Here is a 12,922-nt window from a genome sequence, read left to right as displayed (position 1 = left end):
TTGATGCAGACTGTCCTACCAACCGATTCTTGCCTGTTGTCAAGTTGAGCCACAAGTTTTCTTGTCCCATATTTGTGTTGTCCCATATTTGCGTTTTCCCATATTTGCGTTTTCCCATATTTGCGTTTTCCCATATTTGCGATTTCCCATATTTGCGTTTTTCACATATTTGCGTATTTCACATATTTGCGTTTTTATCATACTTGCGTTTCTCCCATATTTGTGTTTTAACTACATCTCCGGTTTTCACATATTTGCGTTTATCCCACATTTGCGTTTTTCCCAAATTTGCGATTTTCCCACATTTGCGTTTATATCATACTTGCGTATCTCCCATATTTGTGTTTTAACTACATTTCCGTTTTTCACACATTTGCGTTTTTCCCATATTTGAGTTTTCCCATATTTGCGTTTTTCCCATATTTGCGTTTTTCACACGTTTGCATTTTTCCCATATTTTCATTTTCCCATATTTGCGTTTCTATTTACGTCTTTCCCACATTTGCGTCTATCCCACATTTGCGTCTTTCCCACATTTGCGTCTTTCCCACATTTGCGTCTTTCCCACATTTGCGTCTTTCCCACATTTGCGTCTTTCCCACATTTGCATCTTTCCCACATTTGCGTCTTTCCCACATTTGCGTCTTTCCCACATTTGCGTCTTTCCCACATTTGCGTCTTTCCCACATTACCGACTTTCCCACATTTTGCGAACCCTTGATGCAGACTGCCCTACCAACCGATTCTTGCCTGTTGTCAAGTTGAGCCACAAGTTTTCTTGTCCCATATTTACGTTTTCCCATATCTGCGTTTTCCCATATTTGCGTTTTCCCATATTTGCGTTTTCCCATATTTGATTTTTTCCCAAATTTGCGATTTTGTCACGTTTGCGTATCTATCATATTTGTGTGTTTCCAATATTTCTGTTTTAACTATATTTTCGTTTTTCCCATATTTGCGTTTTTCCCACATTTGCGTTTTTCCCACATTTGCGCCTTTCCCACTTTTGCGTCTTTCCCACTTTTGCGTCTTTCCCTCATTTGCGTCTTCCCCACATTTGCGTCTTTCCCACATTTGCGTCTTTCCCACATTTGCGTCTTTCCCACAATTGCGTCTTTCCGACATTTGCGTCTTTCCCACATTTGCGTCTTTCCCACAATTGCGTCTTTCCGACATTTGCGTCTTTCCCACATTTGCGTCTCTCCCACATTTGCGTCTCTCCCACATTTGCGTCTCTCCCACATTTGCGTCTCTCCCACATTTGCGTCTCTCCCACATTTGCGCCTTTCCCACATTGGCTCCTGTCCCACATTAGCGGCTTTCCCACATTAGCGCCTTTCCCACATTAGCGCCTTTCCCACATTAACGCCTTTCCCACATTACCGCCTTTCTTACATTAGCGCCCTTCCCACATTAGCGCCTTTCCCACATTAGCACCTTTCCCACATTAGCACCTTTCCCACGTTAGCGCCTATTCCACATTAGCACCTTTCCCACATTAGCACCTTTCCCACATTAGCGCCTTTCCCACATTTTGCGAACCCTTGATGCAGACTGTCCTACCAAACCATTCTTGCCTGTTGTCAAGTTGAGCCACAAGTTTTCTTGTCCCATACTTGCGGTTTCCCATATTTGCGTTTTCCTATATTTGCGTTTTTCCCATATTTGTGTTTTCCCATATTTGCGTTCTTCCCATATTTGCGTTTTTCCCATATTTGTGTTTCTCCCATATTCGCGTTTCTCTCATATTCGCGTTTCTCCCATATTCGCGTCTCTCCCATATTCGCGTCTCTCCCATATTCGCGTCTCTCCCATATTCGCGTCTCTCCCATATTCGCGTCTCTCCCATATTCACTTATCTCCCATATTCGCTTATCTCCCATATTCGCTTATCTCCCATATTCGCTTATCTCCCATATTCGCTTATCTCCCATATTCGCTTATCTCCCATATTCGCTTATCTCCCATATTTGCGTCTCTCCCATATTTGCGTCTCTCCCATATTTGCGTCTCTCCCATAATTGCGTCTCTCCCATAATTGCGTCTCTCCCATAATTGCGTCTCTCCCATAATTGCGCCTCTCCCATAATTGCGTCTCTCCCATAATTGCGTCTCTCCCATAATTGCGTCTCTCCCACAACTGCGTCTCTCCCCTTATTGCGTCTCTCCCCTTATTGCGTCTCTCCCCTTATTGCGTCTCTCCCCTTATTGCGTCTCTCCCCTTATTGCGACTCTCCCCTTATTGCGTCTCTCCCCTTATTGCGTCTCTCCCCTAATTGCGTCTCTCCCCTAATTGCGTCTCTCCCCTAATTGCGTCTCTCCCCTAATTGCGTCTCTCCCCTAATTGTGTCTCTCACCTAATTTCGTCTCTCCCCTAATTTCGTCTCTCCCCTAATTTCGTCTCTCACCTAATTGCGTCCCTCCCCTAATTGCGTCCCTCCCACATTTGCGTCCCTCCCACATTTGCGTCTCTCCCACATTTTCAACTCTCCCACATTTGCGTCTCTCCCACATTTGCGTCTCTCCCACATTTGCGTCTATCCCACATTTGCGTCTCTCCCACATTTGCGTCCCTCCCACATTTGCGTCTCTCTTACATTTGTGTCTCTATCACATTTGCGTCTCTCCCACATTTGCATCTCTCCCACAATTGCGTCTCGCCCACATTTGCGTCTCGCCCACATTTGCGTCTCGCCCACATTTGCGTCTCGCCCACATTTGCGTCTCGCCCACATATGCGTCTCGCCCATATTTGCGTGTTGCCCACATTTGCGCCTTGCCCACATTTGCGTCTTTCCCACATTTTGCGAATCCTTGATGAAGACTGTCCTACCAACCGATTCATGCCTGTTGTCAAATTGAGGCTCAAGTTTTCTTGTCCGATACTTGCGGTTTCCCGTATTTGCGTTTCCCCATATTTGCGTTTCCCCATATTTGCGTTTCCTTGTATTTGCGTTTCCCCATATTTGCGTTTCCCCTAATTTGCGTTTCCCCATATTTGCGTTTCCCCATATTTGCGTTTCCCCATATTTGCGATTCCCCATATTTGCGTTTCCCCATATTTGCGTTTTCCCATATTTCCGTTTCCCCATATTTGCGTTTCCCCATAATTGCGTTTTCCCTATAATTGCGTTTTCCCCATAATTGCGTTTTCAACATAATTGCGTTTTCCCCGTAATTGCGTTTTCCCCATCATTGCGTCTTCCCCATAATTGCGTTTTCCCCATAATTGTGTTTTCCCCATAATTGCGCTTTCCCCTTAATTGCGCTTTCCCTATAATTGCGTTTTCCTCATATTTGCGCTTTCCCCATATTTGCGTTCTCCCCATATTTGCGTTTTCCCCATATTTGCATTCTCCCCATATTTGCGTTCTCCCCATATTTGCGTTCTCCCCATATTTGCGGTTTCTCCATATTTGCGTTTTCCCCATAATTGCGTTTTTCCATAATTGCGTTTTTCCCATATTTACGTTTTCCCACATTTGCGTTTTTCCCACATTTGCGTTTTTCCAACATTTGCGTTTTTCCCAAATTTGCGTTTTTCCCACATTTGCGTTTTATCATACTTGCGTTTTTCCCATATTAGTGTTTTAACTACATTTCCGTTTTTCTCACATTTGCGTTTTTCCCATATTTGCGTTTTTCGCACATTTGCATTTTTATTTTCGTCTTTCCCACATTTGCATCCTTCCCACTTTTGCGTCTTTCCCACATCTGCGTCTTTCCCACATGCGTCTTTCCCACATTTGCGTCTTTCCCACATTTGTGTCTTTCCCACATTTTTGTCTTTCCCACATTAGCATCTTTCCCATATTTGCGTCTTTCCCACATTTTGCGAACCCTTGATGCAGACTAAACTACCAACCGATTCTTGCCTGTTGTCAAGTTAAGCCACAAGTTATTTTGTCCCATATTTGCGTTTTCCCATATTTGCGTTTTCCCATATTTGCGTTTTTCCCATAATTTCGTTTTCCCATATTTGCGTTTTTCCCATATTTGCGTTTTTCCCATATTTGCGTTTTTCCCATATTTGCGTTTCCCCCCATTTGCGTTTTTATCATATTTGCGTTTTTCCCAAATCTGTGTTTTAACTACATTTCCGTTTTTCCCAATATTGCGTTTTTCCCATATTTGCGTTTTTCCCATATTTGCATTTTCCCATATTTGCGTTTTTCCCATATTTGCGTTTCTCCCATATTTGCGTTTCTCCCATATTCCCGTTTATCCCATATTCGCATTTCTCCCATATTTGTGTTTCTCCCATATTCGCGTTTCTCCCATATTCGCGTCTCTCACATAATTGCGTCTCTCCCATAATAGCGTCACTCCCATAATTGCGTCTCTCCAATAATTGCGTCTCTCCCATAATTGCGTCGCTCCCATAATTGCGTCTCTCCCATAATTGCGCCTCTCCCATAATTGCGCCTCTCCCATAATTGCGCCTCTCCCATAATCGCGTCTCTCCCATGATTGCGTCTCTCCCATATTTGCGTCTTTCCCACATTTTGCGAACCCTTGATGCAGACTGTCCTACCAACCAATTCTTGCCTGTTGTCAAGTTGAGCCACAAGTTTTCTTGTCCCATATTTGCGTTATCCCATATTTGCGTTTTCCCATATTTGCGTTCTTCCCATATTTGCGTTTTTCCCATATTTGCGTTTTTTCCATATTTGCGTTTTTCCCATATTTGCGTTTTTCCCATATTTGCGTGTTTCCCATATTTGCGAGTTTCCCATATTTGCATGTTTCCCACATTTGCGTCTTTCCCACATTTGCGTCTTTCCCACATTTGCGTCTTTCCCACATTTGCGTCTTTCCCACATTTGCGTCTTTCCCACATTTGCGTCTTTCCCACATTTGAGTCTTTCCCACATTTGCGTCTTTCCCACATTTGAGTCTTTCCCACATTTGCGTATTTCCCACATTTGCGTCTTTCCCACATTTGCGTCTTTCCCACATTTGCGTCTTTCCCACATTTGCGTCTTTTCCACATTTGCGTCTTTTCCACATTTGCGTGTTTACCACATTTGCGTCTTTTCCACATTTGCGTCTTTCCCACATTAGCGTCTTTCACACATTAGCGTCTTTCACACATTAGTGTCTTTCACACATTAGCGACTTTCACATATTAGCGCCTTTCCCACATTAGCGCCTTTAACACATTAGCGTCTTTCACACATTTGCGTCATTCCCACAATCGCATCTTTCCAACATTTTGCGAACCCTTGATACAGAGTGTCCTACCAACAAGTTCAGCCACAAGTTTGCTTGTTCCACATTTGCGTTTTCCCATATTTGCGTTTTCCCATATTTGCGTTTTTCCATATTTGCGTTTTCCCATATTATGTTTTCTCATATTTGCGTTTTCCCATATTAGCGTTTTCCCATATTTGCGTTTTCCCATACTTGGGTTTTCCCATACTTGGGTTTTCTCATACTTGCGTTTTCCCATATTTGCGTTTTTCCCATATTTGCGTTTTTCCCATATTTGCGTTTTTCCCATATTTTCGTTTTTCCCACATGTGCGTTTTTCCCATATTTGCGTTTTTCACATATTTGCGTTTTTTCCATACATGCGTTTTTCCCATATTTGCGTTTTTCCCATATTTGCGTTTTTATCATATTTGCGTTTTTCCCATATTTGTGTTTTAACTAGATTTGTGTTTTTCCCATATTGGCTTTTTTCCCATATTTGTTTTTTTCCCATATTTGCTTTTTTCCCATATTTGCGTTTTTCCCATTTTTGCGTGTTTCCCATTTTTGCGTGTTTCCCATATTTGCGTGTTTCCCATATTCTCTTGTTTCCCATATTTTCGTGTTTCTCATATTTGCGAGTTTCCCATATTTGCGTGTTTCCCATATTTGCGAGTTTCCCAAATTTGCGAGTTTCCCAAATTTGCGAGTTTCCCAAATTTGTGTGTTTCCCAAATTTGCGTGTTTCCCAAATTTGCGTGTTTCCCAAATTTGCGTGTTTCCCAAATTTGCGTGTTTCCCAAATTTGCGTGTTTCCCATATTTGCGTGTTTCCCATATTTGCGTGTTTCCCATATTTGCGTGTTTCCCATATTTGCGTGTGTCCCATATTTGCGTGTTTCTATAATTGCGTTTTTCCCATAACTGCGTTTTTCCCATATTTCCGTTTTTCCCATATTTCCGTTCTTCTCATATTTCCATTTATCCCATAAATGCGATTTTCCCATAATTCCGTTTATCCCATAATTCCGTTTTTCCCATAATTGCGTTTTTCCCATAATTGCGTTTTTCCCAAAATTGCGCTTTTCCCATAATTAATTTTTCCCATAATTCCCATAATTGCGTTTTCCCACAATTGCGTTTTTCCCATAATTGCGTTTTTCCCATAGTTGTGTTTTTACCAAAATTGTGTTTTCCCATAATTGCGTGTTTCCAATATTTGTGTGTTTCCCATAATTGTGAGTTTCCCATATTTACGAGTTTCCCATATTTGTGAGTTTCCCACATTTGTGAGTTTCCCACATTTGCGAGTTTCCCATATTTGCGAGTTTCCCATATTTGCGAGTTTCCCATATTTGCGAGTTTCCCATATTTGCGAGTTTCCCATATTTGCGAGTTTCCCATATTTGCGAGTTTCCCATATTTGCGAGTTTCCCATATTTGCGTGTTTCTCATATTTGCGTGATTCCCATATTTGCGTCTTTCCCATATTTGCGTCTTTCCCATATTTGCGTGTTTCCCATATTTGCGTGTTTCCCATATTTGTGTGTTTCCCATATTTGCGTGTTTCCCATATTAGCGTGTTTCCCATATTTGCGTGTTTCCCATATTTGCGGGTTTCACATAATTGCGTTTTTCCCAAATTTCCGTTTTTTCCCATATTTCCGTTTCTCCCATATTTCTGTTTTTACCATAATTGCGTTTGTCCCATAATTGCGTTTTCCCCATAATTGCGTTTTTCCCATAATTGCATTTTTCCCATAATTGCATTTTTCCCATAATTGCGTTTTTCCCATATTTGCGTTTTTCCCATATTTGCGTTTTTCCCATATTTGCGTTTTTCCCATATTTACGTTTTTCCCATATTTACGTTTTTCCCATATTTACGTTTTTCCCATCTTTACGTTTTTCCCATATTTACGTTTTTCCCAGATTAGCGTCTTTCCTACATTTGCGTCTTTCCCACATTTGCGTCTTTCCCACATTTGCGTCTTTCACACATTTGCGTCTTTTCCACATTTTGCGTATTTCCCACATTTTGCGAAACCTTGATGCAGACTGTCCTACCAACCGATTCTTGCCTGTTGCAAAGTTGAGCCACAAGTTTTCTTGTCCCATATTTGCGTTATCCCATATTTGCGTTTTCCCATTTTTCCGGTTTTCCCATAATTGCGGTTTTCCCATATTTGAGGTTTTCCCATATTAGAGGTTTTCCCATATATGACGTTTTCCCATATTTGCGTTTTTCCCATATTTGCTAGTTGCCCATATTTGCGTATTTCCAATATTTGTGTGTTTCCCATATTTGTGTGTTTTCCATATTTGTGTGTATCCCATATTTGCGTGTTTCCCATATTTGCGTCTCTCCCACTTTTGCGTCTCTCCCATAATTGCGTCTCTCCCATAATTGCGTCTCTCCCATAATTGCGTCTCTCCCATAATTGCGTCTCACCCATAATTGCGCCTCACCCATAATTGCGCCTCTCCCATAATTGCGTCTCTCCCATAATTGCGTCTCTCCCATAATTGCGTCTCTCCCATAATTGCGTCTCTCCCATAGTTGCGTCTCTCCCATAGTTGCGTCTCTCCCATAATTGCGTCTCTCCCATAATTGCGTCTCTCCCATAATTGCGTCTCTCCCATAATTGCGTCTCTCCCATAATTGCGTCTGTCCCATAATTGCGTCTCTCCCATAATTGCGTCTCTCCCATAATTGCGTCTCTCCCATAATTGCGTCTCTCCCATAATTGCGTCTCTCCCATAATTGCGTCTCTTCCATAATTGCGTCTCTTCCATAATTGCGTCTCTCCCATAATTGCGTCTCTCCCATAATTGCGTCTCTCTCATAATTGCGTCTCTCCCATAATTGCGTCTCTCCCATAATTGCGTCTCTCCCATATTTGCGTCTCTCCCATAATTGCGTCTCTCCCATAATTGCGTCTCTCCCATAATTGCGTCTCTCCCATAATTGCGTCTCTCCCATAAATGCGTCTATCCCATAATTGTGTCTCTCCCATAATTGCGTCTCTCCCATATTTGCGTATCTCCCATATTTGCGTCTCTCCCATATTTGCGTCTCTCCCATATTTACTTCTCTGCCATATTTACGTCTCTCCCATATTTAATTTGCGTCTCTCCCATATTTGCGTCTCTCCCATATCTGCGTCTCTCCCATATTTGCGTCTCTCCCATATTTGCATCTCTCCCATATTTGCGTCTCTCCCATATTTGCGTCTCTCCCGTATTTGCGTCTCTCCCGTATTTGCGTCTCTCCCATATTTGCGTCTCTCCCATATTTGCGTCTCTCCCATATTTGCGTCTCTCCCATATTTGCGTCTCTCCCGTATTTGCGTCTCTCCCATATTTGCGTCTCTCCCATATTTTCGTCTCTCATATATTTTCGTCTCTCCCATATTTGCTTCTCTCCCATATTTACATCTCCCCCATATTTGCGTCTCTCCCATATTTGCGTCTCCCCCATATTTGCGTCTCCCCCATATTTGCGTCTCCCCCATATTTGCGTCTCCCCCATATTTGCGTCTCTCCCACATTTGCGTCTCTCCCACATTTGCGGCTCTCCCACATTGGCGTCTCTCCCACATTTGCGTCTCTCCCACATTTGCGTCTCTCCCACATTTGCGTCTTTCCCACATATTCGTTTTTCCCACATTTGCGTTTTTCCCACATTTGCGTTTTTCCCACATTTGCGTTTTTCCCACATTTGCGTTTTTCCCACATTTGCGTTTTTCCCACATTTGCGTTTTTCCCACATTTGCGTTTTTCCCACATTTGCGTCATTTCCACATTTGCGTCTTTCCCACATTAGCGTCTTTTACACATTAGCGCCTTTCCCACATTAGCGCCTTTAACACATTAGCGTCCTTCACACATTAGCGTCTTTCACACATTTGCGTCTTTCCCACATTCGCATCTTTCCTACATTTTGCGAACCCTTGATACAGAGTGTCCTACCAACTGATTCTAGCCTTTTGTCAAGTTGAGCCACAAGTTTGCTTGTCCCACATTTGCGTTTTCCCATATTTGCGTTTTCCCATATTTGCGTTTTCCCATATTTGCGTTTTCCCATATTTGCGTTTTCCCATATTTGCGTTTTCCAATATTTGCGTTTTCCCATATTTGCGTTTTCCCATATTTGTGTTTTCCCATATTTGCGTTTTCCCATAATTGCGATTTCCCATATTATGTTTTCTCATATTAGCGTTTTCCCATATTTGCGTTTTCCCATATTTGCGTTTTTCCATACTTGGGTTTTCCCATACTTGGGTTTTCCCATACTTGGGTTATCGCATACTTGGGTTTTCCCATATTTGCGTTTTCCCATATTTGCGTTTTCCCATATTTGCGTTTTCCCATATTTGCGTTTTCCCATATTTGCGTTTTCCCATATTTGCGTTTTTCCCATATTTGCGTTTTTCCCATATTTGCGTATTTCCCATATCTGCGTTTTTCCCATACTTGGGTTTTTCCCATATTTGCGTTTTTATCATATTAGCGTTTTTCCCATATTTGTGATTTAACTACATTTGCGTTTTTCCCATATTGGCGTTTTTCCCATATTGGCTTTTATCGCATATTGGCGTTTTTCCCATATTTGCGTTTTTCCCATATTTGCGTGTTTCCCATATTTGCGTGTTTCCCATATTTGCGTGTTTCCCATATTTGCGTGTTTCCCATATTTGCGTGTTTCCCATATTTGAGTCTCTCCCACAATTGCGTCTCTCCCATAATTGCGTCTCTCCCATAATTGCGTCTCTCCCATAATTGCGTCTCTCCCATATTTGCGTCTCACCCATATTTGCGTCTCTCCCATATTTGCGTCTCTCCCATATTTGCGTCTCTCCCATATTTGCGTCTCTCCCATATTGCAACTCTCCCATAATTGCGTCTCTCCCATAATTGCGTCTCTCCCATAATTGCCTCTCTCCCATAATTGTATCGCTCCCATAATTGCGTCTCCCCCTTAATTGCGTCTCTCCCATAATTGCGTCTCTCCCATAATTGCGTCTCTCCCATAGTTGCGTCTCTCCCATAGTTGCGTCTCTCCCATAATTGCGTCTCTCCCATAATTGCGTGTCTCCCATAATTGCGTCTCTCCCATAATTGCATCTCTCCCATAATTGCGTCTCTCCCATAATTGCGTCTCTCCCATAATTGCGTCTCTTCCATAATTGCGTCTCCCCCATAATTGCGTCTCCCCCATAATTGCGTCTCTCCCATAATTGCATCTCTCTCATAATTGCGTCTTCCCCATAATTGCGTCTCTCCCATAATTGCGTCTCTCCCATAATTGCGTCTCTCCCATAATTGCGTCTCTCCCATAATTGCGTCTCTCCCATAAATGCGTCTATCCCATAATTGTGTCTCTCCCATAATTGCGTCTCTCCCATATTTGCGTATCTCCCATATTTGCGTCTCTCCCATATATTCGTCTCTCCCATATTTACGTCTCTGCCATATTTACGTCTCTCCCATATTTAATTTGCGTCTCTCCCATATTTGCGTCTCTCCCATATCTGCGTCTCTCCCATATTTGCGTCTCTCCCATATTTGCGTCTCTCCCATATTTGCGTCTCTCCCATATTTGCGTCTCTCCCATATTTGCGTCTCTCCCGTATTTGCGTCTCTCCCGTATTTGCGTCTCTCCCATATTTGCGTCTCTCCCATATTTGCGTCTCTCCCGTATTTGCGTCTCTCCCATATTTGCGTCTCTCCCATATTTGCGTCTCTCCCATATTTTCGTCTCTCATATATTTTCGTCTCTCCCATATTTGCTTCTCTCCCATATTTACATCTCCCCCATATTTGCATCTCTCCCATATTTGCGTCTCCCCCATATTTGCGTCTCCCCCATATTTGCGTCTCCCCCATATTTGCGGCTCTCCCACATTGGCGTCTCTCCCACATTTGCGTCTCTCCCACATTTGCGTCTCTCCCATAATTGCGTCTCTCCCATAATTGCGTCTCTCCCATAATTGCGTCTCTCCCATAATTGCGTCTCTCCCATAATTGCGTCTCTCCCATAATTGCATCTCTCCCATAATTGCGTCTCCCCCTTAATTGCGTCTCTCCCATAATTGCGTCTCTCCCATAATTGCGTCTCTCCCATAATTGCGTCTCTCCCATAACTGCGTCTCTCCCATATTTGCGTCTCTCCCATATTTGCGTCTCTCCCATATTTGCGTCTCTCCCATATTTGCGTCTCTCCCATATTTGCGTCTCTCCCGTATTTGCGTCTCTCCCGTATTTGCGTCTCTCCCATATTTGCGTCTCTCCCATATTTGCGTCTCTCCCGTATTTGCGTCTCTCCCGTATTTGCGTCTCTCCCATATTTGCGTCTCTCCCATATTTGCGTCTCTCCCATATTTTCGTCTCTCATATATTTTCGTCTCTCCCATATTTGCTTCTCTCCCATATTTACATCTCCCCCATATTTGCATCTCTCCCATATTTGCGTCTCCCCCATATTTGCGTCTCCCCCATATTTGCGTCTCCCCCATATTTGCGTCTCCCCCATATTTGCGTCTCCCCCATATTTGCGTCTCCCCCATATTTGCGGCTCTCCCACATTGGCGTCTCTCCCACATTTGCGTCTCTCCCACATTTGCGTCTCTCCCATAATTGCGTCTCTCCCATAATTGCGTCTCTCCCATAATTGCGTCTCTCCCATAATTGCGTCTCTCCCATAATTGCATCTCTCCCATAATTGCGTCTCCCCCTTAATTGCGTCTCTCCCATAATTGCGTCTCTCCCATAATTGCGTCTCTCCCATAACTGCGTCTCTCCCATAACTGCGTCTCTCCCATAATTGCGTCTCTCCCATAATTGCGTCTCTCCCATAATTGCGTCTCTCCCATAATTGCGTCTCTCCCATAATTGCGTCTCTTCCATAATTGCGTCTCTCACATAAATGCGTCTCTCCCATAATTGCGTCTCTCCCATAATTGCGTCTCTCCCATAATTGCGTCTCTCCCATAATTGCGTCTCTCCCATAATTGCGTCTCTCCCATAATTGCGTCTCTCCCATAATTGCGTCTGTCTCATATTTGCGTCTCTCCCATATTTTCGTCTCTCACATAATTTCGTCTCTCACATATTTTCGTCTCTCACATATTTTCGTCTCTCCCATATTTGCGTCTCTCCCATATTTGCGTCTCTCCCACATCTGAGGCTCTCCCACATTTGCGTATTTCCCTCATTTGCGTCTCTCCCACATTTGCGTCTCTCCCACATTTGCGCCTCTCCCACATTCGCGCCTCTCCCACATTTGCGCCTCTCCCGCATTTGCGCCTCTCCCGCATTTGCGCCTCTCCCGCATTAGCGCCTCTCCCGCATTAGCGCCTTTCCCGCAGTAGCGCCTTTCCCGCAGTAGCGCCTTTCCCGTAGTAGCGCCTTTCCCGCATTAGCGCCTTTCCCGCATTAGCGCCTTTCCCACATTTGCGCCTTTCGCACATTAGCGCCTTTCCCACATTAAAGCCTTTCCCACATTAGCGCCTTTCCCACATTAGTGCCTTTCCCACATTAGCGCCTTTCCCACATTGGCGCCTTTTCCACATTGGCGCCTTTTCCACATTGGTGCCTTTTCCACATTGGCGCCTTTTCCACATTGGCGCCTTTTGCACGTTGGCGCCTTTCCCACATTAGCGTCTTTCCCACATTTGAGTCTTTCCCATATTTGCGTTTTCCCATATTTGCGTTTTTCCCATATTTGC

The sequence above is a fragment of the Schistocerca serialis genome, chromosome 3, assembly GCF_023864345.2.
Source record: "Schistocerca serialis cubense isolate TAMUIC-IGC-003099 chromosome 3, iqSchSeri2.2, whole genome shotgun sequence".
NCBI lineage: Eukaryota > Metazoa > Arthropoda > Insecta > Orthoptera > Acrididae > Schistocerca > Schistocerca serialis.
This window is presented reverse-complemented; position numbering follows the sequence as displayed.